The 19,775-nt window shown below is 45.7% G+C and overlaps 1 protein-coding gene across 2 annotated transcripts in view; it reads right to left on the bottom strand.

Annotated features, from left to right (window-relative positions):
* GGT1 (gamma-glutamyltransferase 1) overlaps nt 1-19,775 on the bottom strand; it is a 46,953-nt gene that overhangs the window by 12,417 nt on the left and 14,761 nt on the right. Inside the window, exon 1 of one of the 2 annotated variants that reach the window (XM_074844367.1) lies at nt 14,599-14,700. The exons of the other annotated variant lie outside the window; for it this stretch is intronic. The gene's annotated coding sequence lies outside the window, so the exon portion shown is untranslated. Of the gene's footprint in view, nt 1-14,598; nt 14,701-19,775 lie in introns of those variants that run through there. 2 annotated transcript variants of the gene reach the window in all.

Consider the following 19,775-nt stretch of genomic DNA (forward strand, 5'->3'; position numbering starts at 1 on the left):
TTACCAGCTTCCCCTTTACCCATCACTGCCATACTATTTGCCAAGTGATCTACTTCAGTGAGCACCCCAGGGGCTCCTGGAAAGCCTTGGTAACAGCTCTGAAGTGTTACAGTACCAGCAATGAAAAGGCCTCAAACCAGCAACTATCACTTGGGTAAGAACCTGTCTTGTAACAGGCAGGTAACCTCATACAGCAATAGCAAATTCATAGATGAGAAGGGAAATCAAAGGAGCAGAATATAATTGGTGTTAGTCATGACTCACATCTTAAGAGGAAAATTTTTTTTAAATTTGACTTTTAAATTTAAACTATTTTAAATACCATGTCTGTGAAGGAGTCTCTGTCCAGAAGCTTGTCAGGGACCAGTGCAAAACACATCTTAGTCATTAGCCAGCAACCTCGGCCAAAGCTATTTGGCACACCCCAGTGTGAGCACAGCACCCCTTCCTGTTCAGGGCCCTTGGCCAGAGCACCTTTCCAATGAGCCCACCACTTCCAGAGAGCAATACCCAGTGTTCATGTCTCCATGTCTCCCAGCCCTGCACACAGTTGCTCTTGGGGTGCACAGGGTTACAGTCCATCTGTGAGCCATCACAGGACACCAAGATGCTCTCCAGCAAGCATATTGCAGATACACCTCAGGTTGTGTCAAGAGCTACTGAGGGGATGCAGAGTCACTGCCACCTATGTTGGGACTGACAGTTATGAAATACAGCTTCAACAGCTTCTCTTTGACCCACTTCCTTTCCCATTACAGGATTGTTCCAGAAAAAAAGGACCGAAATTCATCATATTGCCTTTAGGGACTAACTTCCCCCTGTGTAGTGCAGCTTTGGTTTTTCACCGTGAGTACTGTACTTGTGCAATAGCCAAGATGCCCTTTACCTTACCGAAACATCTGCCATCCTGCGAGACAAGCCAATCCATGGCATTCTGGGTGAAGAGTGGATCCACCATCCCCACCCCCTGTAGATATTCAACAGCCTAAAGTAGAGCAAACTCCAGCAGCGAGGGCAGCACTCAGTGCCTTGCAGCAGCAGCACACGCAGCATTAGGGAGCAGTGAGTGTGCCAGCACTGCGTGAACTAGAGGAAACAGGCCAGGCCAGCCAAACCGAAACTTTTCTCAGAGGGAGGAGATTAGCAAGCACTGTCCCCTCAACCTCGCCTTCACTTCTGTTATTTAAATTAGGAGATACACATTTGGTATCCAAGCCCCGTATCTGTGAGTCAGTCTGAGCACTAAAGATGTCCATCTCCAAGTAAAGCAGCTCAAACCAGAGTGTAAATCGACTGTATCTGCTGTTCTGTAAACAAATGTCAACTGACGGTAGTAAAAGGTAAATGGATGAAACCTCCTTCCAGGTTCTAGAACTTGATTTACACTCAACTGCTTTTAAAAGAGATCAGTGGCGTTTGCAGAGCAATGACTGTGCAGGGAAACAGAGAAGCCATTGTGTCCCCAACAATAGCTCACACACAGCCTCAGAGTTTAAAGACAGTTTTGTTTGTTGGCAGAGAGAGTTCAGCTTCAGCACTGGCAGTCTCCTCCAGGCTTCACAAGAAATGCCATGGGATCTTTTATCTGTGCCCCAGCTAGGCAGAAGGTACTTTGTTTCATCTGAAGGCTGCTCTATGCTGGCTGTCCTGCAAGCCTGGGGTGACTCAAGCCCAAGGCTGATGTGTTAACCCATAGGCTCCTGGCTGGGGCTGTGCAGTTCTTCTCCACGACTGCTTGCCTCACTGCCAGGCTCCTGTAAAGATTTACTGCCTTGTCAGGCAAGTTATTCTGAGAGCAGGAGAGGAGAAGGGGAAACCTCAGATAGTACCTCTGCTCTCCCATCTTTCACCTCCTCTCTGGATTTGGATGACACTCATGAGCATCTCCTGTAGACCCCTAAGAGCTCCACGCGGAGTGCCCAGCTGTCCGGTGAGTGCACAGACCTTGAAAAGGGCCTCCAGCCCACTTCATATGCCTCAGGCACAGCTCTGGGCCTGCCGCCAGCCCCCGGGGCGAGGATGAGACACGCACCGCTGGGGACAGGAACAAGCACACAGACTTCCGTGAAGAGACACCGATTGCTGGGCACTGCCCCTGCACTGTGTTGTGGTACTGGGTTGCCCTCTGGGCTGGGCCTCTGGGACCCAAGTGGGGCCAGAAAGAGGGAATGCCCTTAATAAAAGTGCATCTGTACAATCTGTCAGATTGATCCTAAGGAAGAAGCAGATGTATGAGCTAAAGATCTGCAGCTTTCTCTTCTTCAACGGTACAGAGAGCAAACTCAGCTGAGGATAATCCTCTCCGCCTTAACTGCCAGCTCAACTCCCATAAGCTCCTTAACCTGTTTCAGGCTGACCCTGGAGGGAAGCATCCCCTGCACAGTCCTTACTGCCTTCCTAACTGTGACACAGCAGAGAGCTGAACAGGCTTTTTGTTTGCGGTACAGTAATTGGGAGATGGATCAGGAGCCTGCAGATATCCATTCTCTAACCCACCTCTCCATACCTGCCCTGTGCCCTGGTAGGTGCACTGCAGGAACAGCTGAGTTTTTGCACCAATGGTCTTTTTGAGCCTCGGCTCTGAAGTCAAGTCCCCACAATGATTTATTGTTGGGAGTGGAGCAGCAGCTGTGGGCCACCACCTGAGCTGGCTTCCCAACTACTGTCTGCTGAGGCTGGCTTTAACCTCCAGCTCTCTGCCAAATTCAGCTGTTTGGAAGCTTGGCTAGCACTTCAGTCACACAGCACTGCTTGGCAGCAGCAATAGGTCTCCAGGAGAGAGGGGCTATAAAACCATTAAAAGCAATATGATTATTTCTCACTGTTATAAAGGTCCAACAGCCAATCCTAGTCATGGAATTTAAAATGTAGCCTGATAGTCTGTCTTAATTTATATTAGGAGAGGAGGAGGACCAGCAAGAATCAGAGTTATGCTTATACGAGCAACCCCATTGAGCTGTATTCAGATATGTCACAACATTCACAACCTTATTTAAACATGGGGTTTTTGAATTAAAAGAACCCCAGTGCAACAGGCTAGCTAGCGTCAGGCAGGGCATACAGGGTCTGCCATCTCTGCCAAGAGGACTGGGGCACACTATAGAGGTGACCACACCATGGTCAGGGAAAGTGCCAGGAGAACCAAAAGAAGAGAAAGAGGAAATGTACAGCCAGAAAGCAGGGGAGAGAGAACAGTGGGATATCAGAGGATGACAGAGGAGTCCAGGTATGGTGAGGCACTGCCTTGTTCTTGAGTGAAGTAATAAAGGAAGCATCCACTGACAACGCCTAAAATTTTAACCACAAACTTTAACCCAACAGGCTTCTGCTTTAAACCCATCTTGCAACAGCTGCATACCTCAGCATCCACTCCTAAGAGTTCCTTGTGCTCCCACCCTCAGCCCAGGAGCCAATGCTTGACCATTAGCTTCGAGACATCCATCCTTACTTTCCCCAGGCAGCACATGTTATGCAAGGATAGATTGGACATCTTGTCACAGGACATAGGCTATGCTCTTCTGATAAAACTCAAACTCTAATCCAGATCAATAACATTTTCATATTTAAATAATTAATAACAAACAGTTGAAATAACGCTTTCACAATCTACTGTTGTATAGAGTGAACTGTCAGTGACTTTTGAGTGAGAACGTATGTAAAGTGAACAGCCACAAGACTGCCAAGGGGCCCCAGGAGTATAAGCCAACAGAGGCCTTGAAAGAGCTTGGTAGCAGATGCCCAAGGGCTGTTCACACAAATGTCCCGTTACTGATCCAGCATTACGTGACAATCTAATGAAGGTGCCTACAACTGATCACACGGGTGGAGCCATCTCTAAAGTGTATATAAGACTGTAAGAGAGCTGATTGCGCCGATGCCATACTTCAGGACTGAGTATGCAGAGTCGATCACTGACATCCTGTATTGCTACAGGTGTAGGCACTGTTTGACAGGACAGGCTACTCATTCCCAAGGGCTGTTCCCAGCATCCTGCCAGGGTCCCAGGCCATATTCAGAGGTCAAGAAAGAGTTATATCCATCCTTGTGCTAATGGCTGGGGGGGTCCATGTCAACTACCAAGCTGGTTCTTGTTCCCCGCACCATTATTGCCTTACTTTCCTCATCACTGGGAGCTCACTGAGAGGCAGTGTAAGGAAAAAAATTATTCCTTTATCTGTGGGAAGCCGTTGCACTCAGAGTCTGTGTGCACACCCAGTTAGCCAGAAGACAGTTTAAATTCCCAGGTATAATTGTGCTAACCATATCAGTAAGGACAACAGTCAGCAACTTCTGCTTTCATCTGCAAAAATATCCAGGGTCATCAGCCTCTGAGCAGCTAATTAGCTGGGGTTATCTGCTCCAAGAGAGCTTGCACTGAAGAAAATTAGGACAAAACCAATACAGAAAGTATACTGGGACTGTTCATGGCTATTTCTGGTGAGTTCAGCTTTTCTTCCACTTCCAAAAGGAGAAAAGTTTGCAAGATTTGTTTGCTGTTTCGAGTTATCCTGTTTGTATTTTGCTTACATACCTGTTTTCTAGCAGTTCTGTAAGATTTAGTATGACCCTTGCTAACTAAGTAGGGTCTTTGCCCCTTTCCTACTAAAACTGGTTGTTAAGCCTTCTGGGGCATGTTATGCCTTCTCACATGCCAGATCCAAAGCTTAGGCTGCCCATTCCCCATCAACCACTCCTCATTACACAATCTACAGTTCTTGGGTTCTGGCAGGCTAATATATGCCATGATTACCCAAAGGCCAGGGGATAAACACCTTACACAACAAGGATTGTGTGAAGATTACTAACGTAGTTGTAACATTAAGCCTGCTTCCTGCCTACGAGGTGCAAGCTCTCCAATTGCAAATAGTCCCACAGTAGTGGTGGGTGAGCTGGTGCAGGCTGTACATATCTTTACTCTTGAGTTGAACTGGAATGGCTCAGGTGCAATGTTTCTACCCACTAACATGTTTGTGTTAGCCCAGATGGCAGAAAACTTTGTAACTTTGTTAGCGATACGTTCACACTTGCTCTTCTATGGCATTGTTAGGAGAGACAAACTTCTTGAGCACTCTCTTTTTGAGAACAGTCCCAAAAGAAAAGGGTTTGTTTTCCTGGGCCTTCTGTCCTGTACTCACACACAAAGGTCTGGTCCCATATAAGCCTTCCCATGCAGCCTTGCCCTGTAGCTACTGCAGTAAGACATGAACTTAAGCCATTTGAGATTCTGCTCCACAAGTTTATGTGCTAAATATTTTTTTCCCCTCAGGCCTTTTACTATGACTGTCTCTGATCAGGACTCCGGTTCCGCTACCAACCACGCAGGCAGACAGAATCTCCTATCAGGTACTGATCTTCATGGTGACTAGCAGGCATTTTTTCCATAACTATTTCTACCTTATCCACACAATGCCTTCTAGAGACTTTAAACAAGTTATTAACAACCACCTCTTGTATCTAAGGAAATCATTCCCAACTCAAATCTCACACAGATTTCTGTAGAAAACTGTGACTCAAATATTGAAGTATCTGGCATTCAAAATGAGCAGATATTTTAAGTCTAGTCAATTCTAGGCCACACAATGAGACAGGAGATATGTTCTGGTATTAAGCTGGAACTCAAACCGATGAAGTTCTTGTACTTATCCATCACAAGATATTTAAGTTGAAAACTTATGTCGTCTTCATCTCTACCAGTGATAAGGGAACTAAAGTAGAGTTCAGCCAAGCCATGAAGAAGCCCAAAGAGGCTTCCAAATTCAGATCTAGGCACTGGTCATGCCTGGAGCAGGGAGACAGAGCGGTCCCTGGAGAAGTACAGTAACTCCAGTCAACTCAGTTAAAAGCCTTCCTCATAGCTGGTGCCTCCATGTTGGTTCCTGTCCAACTGGCCTGTGCCCTCTGTGACTTGCTGCCTCCCTCCCCTCAGATGCAGGTTAAAAACCTTTAGCACATTGAGGGCTCATGTGCATACAGATGAATTTTAAGGAGACAGGCCTCAGTGCAGATCAGTGGTCCCTACTTATTGCTGTGATGTCAAGGCAGAGATAATTGGGCAAAAAGTCCCTGAATAAAGCAACCTGTTCCACCATGCTGTTCACAAAGAGAGCTACTGTAACCAAGATTTGCAACTCCTCCATAGGAGTTAGGTTTTCTGAAGCTTAATGGCATGTAGTGTTCTGTCCAATGTAAGATCCAAGTTCACTGAGAAAGAGACAATGATTTCCTCTTGAAGCAACTTTTTTCCCAAAAAAACTTTCATGTTTTCCTGCAAAAATTTTAGCATCAGATTCCACATTTTTTTATTTTAAGACACTTCAACATAAACTATGTAGTGAAAAAAGGCAGAAAGGCAAAATAAAGGCAGAATGGTTTTCACAGTGTATTCTAGTTGGGAACCTCCCAGAAATCCAGAACTGGAAAACTCAATCTCAAAAATGCAAATTATCAAAATAAAGTTTTATAAACTCATTCAGAACATCACTGTTACATTCACTCCCAATTTAAAATCAAAATGCTTCATTAAAATAGTTCTATTCTCCCAACTGTTGCAAAAGATGTTTTCAGATGCTCTCCTGCCATTAAACTACAAGTTGTTTATTAGACCTGAGCATATTCAGACTGGTTAGTCAGGTCCTATCATTCTCTTCTGGCAAGCTTTGATCTGATACATTAAAAAAAGTCACATTGTCCCATATTCTATTGAATAAGAAATCCCACACAGCACTTCCAGGCCAATGGAAATGGCTTAATGAAGGTAATTTCTAAATCCCCCTTACCTCTCGAGTATTTGCAAATCCATCCTGTCCTTCTGCACAGATCTTTATGTACCGATAGCCTTTGAATATCCTTTCTCAAGCAGTGAACCCCTTTCTAGGGACAATGTATCCTTGTAGCAGTAACCACTAATCTTCCCTTAAGAGCTTTTCAAAACATACCATACTATTTGATATTTGTACTACGCTGCTCATGGAGATTAACCCGTTGAAACTCATTACGCTTGAATTCACAGTACCAGAGGAATGCAGAAGTAATCATTGACTAGGTGAAGAGTCAAGAACCCACACCTTTTAAAATGCATATTTTAGCATCCACAAAGGTTATGTACCACCAGCAGAATAATTCTATTGGGTTTGGTTGCTACGTGGTGCAAATGTGAGTTTTCCCATACCTCATTGCTAGCTCTTAAGTGCTGATTAAGCAGCTGAGCAAATATGTGGTCATCTTAAGTAGAAGCGCTCCCATCTCCCCATGGTCACGTACCCTCACACCCCTCTTGCCTAACCAGCTGGAACCCTGTGGGTCAAAAAGAGACTAGATTTTAAGTGTGTCTGTACCTTGCAGCTTAAACCCAGACACCCTGACAGATTCAGCTGTGCTTCTATTTGGTGGGAATAACCTCTCTGCCAAGTGTGAGCGACTGCCTGCAATGCAAGGGCACCTGATTGGCTCACATATCCGTTCTTCAGCAATCATGGTCACACACTACCTTAAATTGGTTTAGTTTGGATTAATACTCCAGCTGCATTAAGAAGACGCAATGCCTGTTCTGCCACCCTGCTCCCACAGCAGCACGCTCTGGCAGGAAAGATGGCAGAGCAGGAAGGTAGGGGTGAAGAAACCTGCCCTCCATCACTAAACCTCACTGAGGCTTTTAAGCAACAATCCTACATGTCCGCTTGTGCTAAGTCTAGAAGCACAGTTGCATCTCAAAGGCTGCAGCTCACTTGCTGTTGAACAGTGTAGCACAAACCCCCGTAGCAACCCAGACTCAAGGTAACAAGCTGCACGAACTGTCTTTGGACTCTAAGGACTCAGCTACTAAAGCTTACGCCACTGCTGCTGTCCATGGCTTGGTAGAAACCTCAGACCCAGCTCTGAACACAAGAGCTGAATGCCCATCCAGAATGCAGCACAGGAAAAATCACAGCTTGCCTGTAACTTGGGCACAGCAAGAATTCAAGCCCGCATGTCCTAAGTCTGATTTTTAGCCAGAAGGCTGTCCTGCAAACGCAGGATGAAGCGAAGTCTGCCTGGATGCCAGTCAACACTGCTAGACGCTATCTTCTGACCTACCAGGATCAGTCAAGTGGGTAATGTCTCAATTCCAAACCTGTCCAGTCCCTCTGCCCCTCTCCAACCTTTGATACACTGGATCTTTACTTTCTTCAGAAGGATGGTAGCTATACTACAATGACTCATTAACAAACTTTGGCCTAGCTCCAAGAGTACAAATTTTTGAGAACACGAGCCATATTTCCTCTGCTTAAAAATACATCTTCTTTTCTGTAATAGCAACAAAATTGAGTTTGTTTAACATTTACATTTGGTAAAATCAGTATTATAAAACATGAGCATTCCAGCCTTGAGATATTTGGAAGGGATTTAGTATGTGCCCATCTTTCAAAGAGGACTTTTACATATCTCTTTCAAGACATTGCATCTAAAGGGCATATTCCTTCAGTTATATTGCTATTGTTCAAGAAATCTTGAGCAAAATGAAAGCTTTCTGGAAAGTAGGTACTGGCACAGAAAATATTCTGCAGGCTCAGAAGGATTTGACGTATCAGCTGTTTCTACTGGCCAGTCTGAAGTACACATGCAGAGAGTCCAGGCCATATTCAGATAGTAACACATACCACTCTCACTGTATCTAATTTATTGATGGAAGACCCACGATGCTCCATGGAAAAGAGTGCAACAGGAGCTATCCTCTGAAAAACCAGACACTGTGGAAAGGTATCTGCTTTCTGCCCCAAACAAACTGAACTGCATTTTCATTCTGTCACACCTTTAATATTAAATGATGAATATTTCATAGGGGAATTTAAGATGCAGTCTACTAAACTGAACCCTTTTCTTACTAAGCCCATAGGTGTGATGGTACCATGTTTTATGCTTAATAGCAACTTTAGAACTATAAAACTGTGTCCTTGAAGTAAGTCTAGATCAGAAGAGTGTCTCCCTGTCACCACATTTGTCTCAGAGGGTGCAAGGTGACACAGAAAGGCTGCCAGCTGTAAGAAACCCCTGTTCTAAATCATAATTATCCAACTGTTACTCTTTGCCCCCACTGCTGAAAGGCAAGTTTTACAACAGTAAGCCACCAAAATTAAGCAAATTCCTACGTCCTTCTACAAGGACAATGCAGTCTCATCTGTGGCATGTTCTTACCAGCACAGAGCTGGAACAAGTTGGGTGCTCCTCAGCAAGTTACTCTTTCACTTATGCACAAGTAGAGTTAGGATGGGGTCATAGAAAGTTATGAAACCTGAAGTTAATGTTTCTGGTTCTGATAGGTTGCTATGTACAGGTTGTACTATGCACAACTACCTCATTTCAGTTGTACATAGTCTTTGGGAATTGTCAAGTATCTCTGTCTAGTCGTTAATATGATAGATAGTCCTGTTATAACTCAGCCTTGCCTGTTTCAAGCAGCAAAGCCACACCTCAAACAGTAATACCATGTTGAACGCAGGTTGCTGCCTTGTTAATCTCAACATCTCAACCCATTACCAAAAAAAAAAGAAAGAAGTACTTCTTGCAGGGCTTGCCACCTCTTTCCGTTTGTGAGGTTCATGGCATGGTCATTTTTAACGTTCTCCAGAAATGAGCTTGCACTATTACATTGAAACATGAGCAACAGAGTGAAATCTCCATTTGTTCCGTCTTTGAAAGGAGTGCATCCATCAGCGTGTGAACCAACGCCTTCACAGCTCTTGCAATAGAACTTGCAGATACTGAAAAGCAACCTGAAAGCACTTCCGGATAGTTTTTCTTTTTGCTTCTTCCTCCACCTCATATTGATTTTTTCCACAGGTATTTCACGAAGCAACACTAGCAACGACTCACATAATGCAGATTACACAACCACATCTATTGTTCAGACCCCTCCTTTTCATGTCAGAACATGAAATTCAAGGTCTCCATTTCCTGATGTTTTAACTAACGCATTATTAAAATAGAAGCTGTTACAAGATGTCCTCATTTTGCAGGTTAGTTATTTTTTCTATGAGGAAGTCTTTCCCCTCTAATAGAGCAATGTTGCAATCCAATACTACCTGAATGTAAGCATCAAATAGTATCGAGTGCCCAGTAACATAAAGATGTTAACAAGCATGTGAGGCTTCTTGCCACTAAATAAGAGTTTCTTTTCTGACCCCTTGTTCCACTCTTACGCATTTAGGGCAACCAGTGGAAGTTAAGTACCAGCTGCACGGGTAGCAGGCAGTTCTAATTTAAGCTAAACACCACATAAAAACCACTGATACAAAAAAGATCACTGCTGAAAAAGCCCTGGGAAACAAGTTACTAGGTGAGACGCTTAAGAGAAAAGGTACTTTAGGAACTGGAAAAGTTGCCCAGAGTGCAACAGGTCAGATTGACTAAGAGCAGGGACACAACAGCTGACTTTCAGAGCTGAAACTAAATAAGCAGATGTTTGTCCACGGCCAAAGCACCTCCTTCCCCTCCAGTGAGAGTTGCTTCCACTGTAACACACCTGCTCGAAGAGGAGAAACCCACAATACCCACATGCTCTCATTTTATGAAGTCTGGTTTCCCATAATCATCCACAGAGGTGCACACGCCTCCCTGGGGCAAAGGTAAGTGAAATGAAAGATAACTGGTAAATGGGGAGGTTTATTAACCATTTTTGCCAGCCCAGGTCTGGTTATATTCTTCTACCCACACAGGTAACTTGTCATGGTTGAACCCCAGATGTCAACTAAGCTGCTCGCTCACTCCCCCACAGTGGGATGGGGGAGAGAATCCAGAGTGTAAAAGCGAGAAAACTTGTGGGTTGAGATAAAGACAGTTTAGTAAGTAAAGTAAAAGCCATGCAGGCAAGCAAAACAAAACAAGGAATTTATTCACCATTTCCAGTTGGTGGGCAGGTGTTCAGCCATCTCCAGGAAAGCAGGGCTCCATCACACATAACAGTTACTTGGGAAGACAAAACGCCATCACTCCAAATGTCCCCCTCCCCTTCCTTCTTCTTCTCCCAGCTTTATATGCTGAGCATGACATACTACAGTATGGAATATCCCTTGGGTCAGCTGGCGTCAGCTGTCCCAGCCGTGTCACCTCCCTACTTCTTGTGCACCCCCAGCCTCCTTGCTGGTGGGGTGAGGAGCAGAAAAGGCCTTGACTTTGTGTAAGCTCTGCTCAGCAACAGCTAAAGCACCCTTGTATTATCCAGCACAAATCCAAACCATAGCCCCATACTAGCTACTATGAAGAAAATTAACTCTATCCCAGCCAAAACCAGCACATAGCTGAAGTAGCGTTACTGGGACGGTGTTGTGGTGTGACAGCTGATGAGGCTCCTTGGTGGTTGGAGGCATTGCTTGATTGCTGTGCAGAAGGAACAGTGATTTATCTTTGACAAAGACCACTGGGATGTGTTCAAAGAGGGAAAGTTTCGATAAGGCCTTTTGAGGTTGTATTTTTCTGACATCAAGGATTCAGGCCACTGGCATATTAATAAAATTGTTATCATCCCAATGGATTCTGATTGTTGTAAAGCAATTATAATCCTAATGATATTCCAGATGTAGGAGAGAGATAAATCCAAAAGAATATGATGATTAGACAGTGGTATAAGATACTCAAATGGATTAAGACAGGTATACTGATACGCAGATTATATAGCTTAGCTTATAAGAAGGGTCAGCGCAAAAAGCTATTTCCTGAGCTATTTCATAGAAATAAGCTCTTTTGTAGAACAGGTATTCCTACATCTTGTATTATCTTGTTCTGCCAGATAAAAAGGATGTATGCATGAAAGAAATAATGGCTTACTAGTGGTATTCTGGTTTGTAAGAGCACTTTCTTGATTTTGATAACAAAGGATGTTAAGCCTTATTTCCTATTTTCTATTCAAATTACTTCCTATAATAACTCAGTATGCCCAAGTGAGCATAATGACAGTAACAAGGACCAATTCATTAAACCTTATCTCATTTCAACTCCTATCTGACAATAAATGCAAGCCTTCCACTCCTCCCTTCCAGAAAAGGGTGACTGTCCTCTGTTCAAGGCCTGTTTTCTTTTATCCCTTTTCCTCAATTTATTATCTTTCTGCTACCTAGACTCAGTATTTACTCATAAATTTTATGTCAAGCTCCACAGTTTCCAAAACTGACACCAATCTGTACCATTTATTTATCAGCTTTATGAAGCCCTTTCATCTTTGCAAAGCCTTTCTGCCAGGCCACCAAAGGGACTGTGTTCTTGCAGCGAACAGAGCCGCCTTTCCCCGCAGCAGCCAGCAATTGCCTCAGCACCACAGTCCCACACAGCTTCCCCTCAACCTCATCATCCTGGAATAAAAGAGGGAAGAGGGATACTGAAGGAAGAGGTGGGGAAAGAAGAGGGAATAATGTGGGTGAAAGAAGAAAACCTAAACTGGTGGAAGGGAAAAACAGAGGAGGCAGATAGGAGGAGAAAAAAGACTAAAGAGTAGGAAAGGGGGAAAAACTAAAGGGGAAAAAAACCAAATGATGCCCACTCTCAAGGCTAGAGGCTTTCTTTAGTTTAGCCTGACTGCTGCAGTTGGACCTATCCTTCACATGCATACTGAAGCTCCCAGATGAAGTTTGGACTTTCTTGGTGCTCTGCAGAAGGGTTTATTTAATGTTATTGCCATAGCAGGTAACTATTTATTTTATAGGCTGTAGAACATCTGGACAGGGGGAAAAAACCACCATACCAAATGAAAAACCTAGATTCCAAAACAATAAATGAACTTTAGATTGCATTCACTGAACACATTTCCACAGATTTCAGCAGAACTTGGACCTCAGTTTCCAACAGAAAAAAATTTGTAGCTACCTGCTTAAATTCACCTGCTTTTGCTAAACCAAGGCTCTAGAGATAGATGAGTGTCTTAATTGCCATGGAGCTGGTTTGAATAACTTTACCTCTCCTGGAGTAGCCATGGACTGACTCCTGCTTGTTGTGGACAGCTGGATCAGGAAACACAGCCCAGGACTCGGACCTTGTGCTGGATTAGAGAGAAGAGCCCTGGTCCCGGAGAGCCCACCTTTGACATGTTAGAAGGGCTTCAGCACAAACAAACAGCTATATGGGGACTGAGTGGATTTTCAGTGGGGGATGTTGTACCTCTTCCACTAGAGAGGTAACCAGAGCTGTTGGATTTAGCTTTAGTAATCAGCAGGAGATGGAGATACTGTAGCATAAGAAACAGCCAAGAGCAGGAGCAGGCCTTTGTTTTCCAAGCACGCATAGGAGAGGGCCATTCTTTTCGTTTGGGTAATGAGTACAGAGTCTCCTGGATGCTGTTCTGGTCCTTTATGTGTCTAAATATTCATTTTCCTGGGCTGAATTGGTTCCTTCTCACACAAATACAGTTGCCCTTAATAGTTCCTTGGAACAGAAATTTCTTTACAAAGAATTAAATGTGGCCTGCTTGGTTTATTTCAGGACTTTTTTTTCTGCTTCACAGGCCAGTTTCCCCATACATGACTAATCCCCTGACATGCGATTTGCTGAGTGCTCTCCCTGCTCTGCATCGTGAGCTCTGTTCTCTCCCACAGCATTGCCCTTTCACTTTGCTTCTGGAAGACACCCCCTGCATCATCCCACTGTCCCTGCAGCTTTTCTGGCTCTGCACCTGCCTCCTGGCCTTCCCCCTTGCTGCCAGGTAAGAAACCTGCCAGTGTTTGACCTCCCTTCCCAACAGGGTCTGCAATTTCCAGGTTACCACTCAGAAGCACAGAATGATGTAGAAAGAGGACCTATGCAAGGTCTGTGGATTTCAGCCCACTCCTTAGACCTAGCTTTCTCTGAAGAGGACTACTTGCCAGCAGGACATTGACTTACGTAAGAATTTCTCATCTTTAGGACCCCATGAAATCTGCCTTCCAGTGTTTGTATAACTCTGACCTCTCTGGTAGTTTTGAGAGTCTTTCCTCTGTCAGACTGCTAAAGCAGCACTTCTCTTATCAGCCTGCCATGTCACTCATACTACATGCAAAACCAGGGTCAGATTGTGACTCAGTCTTACGACCCTACGTACCAACCTTTCCATAGACCTTTTCAACCCAGTAAGGAGTGAAGACCAACATCAAGTTGGGTGGTAGATAGGATACCTTCAAAGGGTTGGATGGGCCACGCAGAGTGAAATATCTTACCCGATGACCTGATTGAGATCCCAGGTCACTAGAGTCCCAGTTCCTTTCTCTGATCTCAGTCTCTGTCAGAAAACCCAATTCCTTTTGAAGCCATGAGTTCACATACTGCTGACCCTATCAAGCCACAGTGTTAAGCAGCTCCCCTAAGGGGTGAGTCAGTGGCTATTCAGATTGCCAGGACAGAGACCCTGCTGCCTGTGACCTGGCCTTCATTAACTGAGAGAGTTCAAAGTCAACACAGTAGATCAAGACCTGGCAATCCCTATAAAAGAGAAACACTTTCTTTTCAAACCTGAGCCTGAAGGCTTGTGAAACAAACTTTAATAAAGTATGATTAATGAGCTGGAAAAGTACGTGATAAAAGGAAAGAAACAACTCCTCTATTTCACACCCCAATCCAACCAAAATATGGAGATGATAAGATAAAATCATGCTGTTTACTCACTACTTTAAAAGCTCTGTTCTCTCTGGGTACAGTTCACCTTCAGCTATGACACCAAAAGAAGGCGCTTCTGCCTTGCTCTCTTGCCCCTTGTTCCCCAAGGGCTCCCAGAAGCAGGGATTTCAGAAGCAAGATCAGTCACACAGATCTGAGTGGCAGCAAGGCTTTATACACGGGAGTGGTCAGAAGGGGAGGGTGATGTAACGAAGTCGAAGTCGTATCTTTGAGCAGTAAAGGCATGCCACCCTTCCCCCTCCCCATCCCTGAAGAATTGCTGGCTCAGAGGGCAAGCTAAGAACAGAGTGGTCAGATACTTTCCATCTCATACTTTCTCATGGTAAAGGGAACAGCATAGAGGGTGGTGAACAAGGAAAGATCAGACTTGAATGGAGACAATACTTTGATGTTGTGTAGTCCGAGGAGTGAATCTGTACTGGCAAAGTTGTTTCTTTCCTTTTCTTCATGCATCAAACAATACTCTGCCAGTTGCTGGTTTTGCCCGTGGCCCAAGCCCTGACAGCAAGGACACCCTCAGCATTAGAGCACTGTTGCCCCCATACCCACCCTGTTAGGGAAAATCCCATTCCTGCACTCTTTGAAGTTAGCTGATGCTGGAGCACTGCCCAGCTCCGTGGCCACAGGGGCTGGCAGCAATGTGGAGGAGAAGGAACGTGCATCCCATAAAAGGTGGTGTCCTGGACACTGACCTGGGAAGCTCTTGATAGGCACATCCTGCCCTTCTCCACCAGAGGAAGTCTTGTAGCCTGTGAATGGAGAGGAAATCTCTCAAGGATGTACCATTGCTCTCCAAAGGGAAAATAATTCATTTTCAACTTCCTTCAGTACAGTTTTGTTGATCTTTCTCTGAAGGGTTTGTTTGACCATGAAAAGCCATGTCATGCATTAGAACAAGGTTTGACTGATTCAGAGCTTATAAATTATTGGTCGAGTCTCTCTAGAATAGCTGTATAAAGGAGATGCCAAGTCTAACAGAAGATGTGCGTGTCTTCCCAGCTGAGGCAACTAGAAAAGGCAGGAGCCAGCCCAGGCTTTCACAAAGTGGAATTCATAGAGTTACTGTCACCTACCAGCCACAGCACCAAGATCTGCAGTATCATGCAGCAGCAGCCAAATAAAATGCCACCAGCTCATAGCATCAAAATCCCGCACCAACAGGAACCTCCATGGCTAGTTCTTAGGTTTGGGCGTGGAAGGGAGATGTAGGAATGACTCTTGCAAGCAGAACTGCTTGTGCAATGCACAGTGAACCGGACTGGAGAACGATCTTACTTTTCCCCCTTCCCAGATTTTATTTTTCAGCCAGAGATCTCCCCTATCCTCTTCACATAACACTGTGCCAGCCTAAGTAAGGGAGCTATTTAAAACACTGTAAGGAGTGTTCCTGTACACCAAATCATGGTCTGAATCTCATTTACCCTAAGGAATGGGCCTGCTTCGATAGTGTCAGGGGACTCAAAAGCAGATACGTATCTGAGTCAGATCGCCTTCTAACTGCTAGGAAGGCTGCATAAGAGGTTTTTGTCAGATCTAGGACAAACTAGCTTTCTCTTACATATGTAAGATTTGCTCACTATATTTGCACTCCCCTGCAAATTACATAAACATGATCTCAGTAAACTACTGCCTCTTGTTCGGTTGCTTTGGAGGGGGCCTGGCTTTGGAGCCGTTGGGATCAAAACAGAAACAATTAAGATTGAATTGTTCTGATATCCTTATCCAAAGAAGAAATCTGCCCCCCTGGCAGGCATTTTTCAGTATGACCACAACTGCAGCAGACCCTGTCCATCCCAAGGAAAGCTCCCTATTTGCTCAAGGTGCTACATGTCCTTTACAGGATAGTTTGGAGACAGCCTAAATGTGCTAGGTGGGGGACAGAGTGAGCTCTAACCAAATTGTAAGCACAAAGAGGAAGAACAGAGTCGTTATAGGTCCCTTCCCCTATTTCTCCACTAATACTCATGGTAAGAGAAGGAGAGACACAGGGGAGACTGTGTAGAGCTGCCTGCCACATAACAGCCTTCAGTACTTGCCACACCTACAGGAAGATCCCCAAACTCCACAACTTGTCCAGATTGTCAAATTCTTATCATCATCACCACAAAAATTTTTACTGCTTAACAGCATTTTTAAGCTCCTGCCAGGGCCAGGGAGCCTTACAGGCCATCATGAGAAAAGCATTCATGTCCTCACTTTAGAGACAGGGCAACAGAGACAATCTTGCGCAGGGCTTCAGAGCAGGTCAGCGCCCAGGCTGCAATAAAGAATCTTCCCCCCAGATTCCTTTAAGCATGTTGCTAGACATCACTGCTCTTCCCTGTCTTGTGTCCGATATATACAGTAAATCCAGACGCAGCTGGAAGCGACAAGTGCAGAGGCTGACAATGATCTAACCGCACAGGGCCTGGAGCGATGTGGGCTGTTGTTTTTGCTGTTTCTTATGGCTTTGGTTTCTCCCCCTTGTAAACAGGAAATGAATAAAACATGAAGGTAACTCCATCTCCTTGTGAAAAATGACAGCCGATTAGATTGCTGCAGAAGGGCTGGGGAGAAGTTCAAAGTGTTTGCCACTTAATGGAAAACTTGTGGATTATTACAGAAAGTTGTTGGGTGACTAATTGCTGTTAAAGTCTAACCAAAGCAAGAGGGCCCTAAAACCAGAGGAACAAGGACTTTTCCCAGGAAGAGCCAAGGTCCACTATACAGACCTCCACAAATCTTTTTTCCATTCAGCCTAAGAATCAGTGGGACTCAAACGTGAGGCTCAGAAGTTATTCCTGGACATGAATGAACACTGACCCAAAGCTCAGCCCCACGGAGAACGGTGTGTGCAGCCCACTCAAACTTTGCCTCAGGAGAGCCACGCTTCTCAGGAAGCCTCACAACTTCTTGTCCCTTTCTCAGCAGTTTCTGCTGCAGGATCAACTCTACTGCTCTTGGAGCAACAAATGAAACCTCTCAGCATAAAATCCAGCACATCCTGGTAAGCCAGAATCAGTCCTGAGTTACCTTAGTATGGCAAGTTTTCAACTGGACTACTTAGCTCCTGCCGCACAGCGGGGTCAGGGTTGTAACCCTCTAGAGAGGGATGGGGTAAAGCAGCAGAGGCAAGAAGCAGTGCAGCCATCCCCAGATCTGCCATCCCCACCTATCAACCTGCACCCCCAGGCCTGTTGGTGCCTGCCTCCACCACTGCACACTGCAGGGCCACTCAGCTGACATGGCGGTGGGAAAACAACCCATCTCCAAGGGTGCTGCAGGAGCAAAGAGCTGCTGATGGCTGCTCAGGTGCTGCACGGGAGTCCCTGAGAAGGCTTTAGATAAAATGCTAATTTGCACTGAGCGTGCAGGGGCTATGTACTTTCTGCTTACACCTCCACCAGTCTTCAGAGGGCAAACCCATCTCTGGGATGAACACCCAGAAACAAAAGTTTCATGGGCTACAGAGCTCTGATTTACACCAGGACCCTTTTCCCTGCTGTGGGCAGATGAGGAGGGTGCACAGCAGCCGTACAGATAATTCATATAGCACTACTCGGGAAGGTCACATACTGTGCCAGACAGCCATGCTGTAAGTGAGAATCTGGACTTAGGTCTGTTTTATTCCAGTGGCTCTCAGCCCCTCGCACTCTCTTTGCTCCCCAGAATGACAGCCTTGGGAAATAAATGGATTTTCCTTTCTAAAGATGTCATCCTGCAACTCTGAGTACTCCCCCCTAGTCCTTCAGGCTCCCAGTTAGTCCAGTTAAGACTTGGGTAATACAGGTCATCTCTGTTTGGCCATTTGCAACCCAACAGTTTTGACCTTAAGAGGGAAATGCATGTACAGATTTAATCTTGGTGAAAACATCCTTGAGCCATAGCCCATATGTGGGATGGGTGCTGCCGTGCAATGGGGCAGGCTCCTGTCACAGCCCATGCTTCAGCAAAGCAGTCAAGTATATTCATCTTCAACCACCCCAAGGGTATACACTGAAATCACTGGATGATTCTGTGCTTTCCCAGGATGGTGGTCACAATGTTCATACAAAAGAAGACCCCAGAGACAGGAGCCTGTCTTGAACGGCCTCTGCATCTGAATGTGGGAACCTGGCAGGTTTGATGCTCGCAGCATCTCCTCCTCTGGGCAGAGCTTAACCTAGGCCTGTGAAAGGGATAAGTGCTCAAACACCAGCAGGTCTCCTGTTCTGAGAGGCAACCTGCTGTCAGGAGAACAAGACTCAAGGACAGGTCCCAGAGCTCTAACTGGGAGAAAAGCGTCCCACTCTGGTTTATCTGCCCCCCTGCCCAGCCTTCTTTAGGCTTGTTTATTTTGGTGCTGCAAAGGGTACCAGAGATGGCCATTGCTTTTGAGGTATCACAATCACAAGCCTCTGCCTCAAAGTACTTGCAACCTACCTTGAAAATTGTGAATGGGCGAGCTGGGCTGGAGGCAGAGAGGCAGAGGCTGCACCAGCACGGCTCCTGGGAAGACCCACTTGCCACGGCTTTGTGAGGAGCGTGCATGCTGCAGAGGCTGGACACGCAGCACTGCACAGTGATCAAGCCTGCCCATGAGCTTGGCCCCATCAGCTCTCCCCCTCTATCCCACACGGATGGGCTGCTCTGCGTTTGTTCCACAGTCTCTCTGTGTTGGGATGGGGCAGATGCTGGATGTTTTCCAGCCTGCTGAGCCCACACCTGCTGCCATTTCCACCACCAGTGGGAATCACAGATCCCTTTACCACGTTTCAACCTGATCTCTGGGGAAGGCTTTGTTTGTTTTCTCAATGTGCCAGGGCTGCAATTAGCTGGCAGAGCAGGCAGCAGGCCAGTCACACCTGCACAGCCCAGCACAAAGGGATATGAGTGAGCAAGCTGCTTTTAACCCCCCCTTATCAACCTGGGACCCCTGACCACTGCTCCCAGGCAGGGAGAAACGGCAACGGATGGGAAATCACAGGCATTTCTCTGGCTCTGCACTCTCAAAGATCAGGGTGTCTCCCACAGGTCGAGAGGAGGGGTACTACTAACATAGGCACCCCCTAAATTACAAGAGCTGCAGTAGCCACTGCCATCAGGCACAAATGGCCACTTGCAGGGGGGGCAAGTGGCCTCCCCAGGGAAAGTCCCTCACCTTCCCCCGCAGATGGAGGCAAAGGGGCTTCCCACAGGCTGGGGTA

Source organism: Strix aluco, chromosome 18 (assembly GCF_031877795.1).
Source record: "Strix aluco isolate bStrAlu1 chromosome 18, bStrAlu1.hap1, whole genome shotgun sequence".
In the NCBI taxonomy this organism is placed as follows: Eukaryota; Metazoa; Chordata; class Aves; order Strigiformes; family Strigidae; genus Strix; species Strix aluco.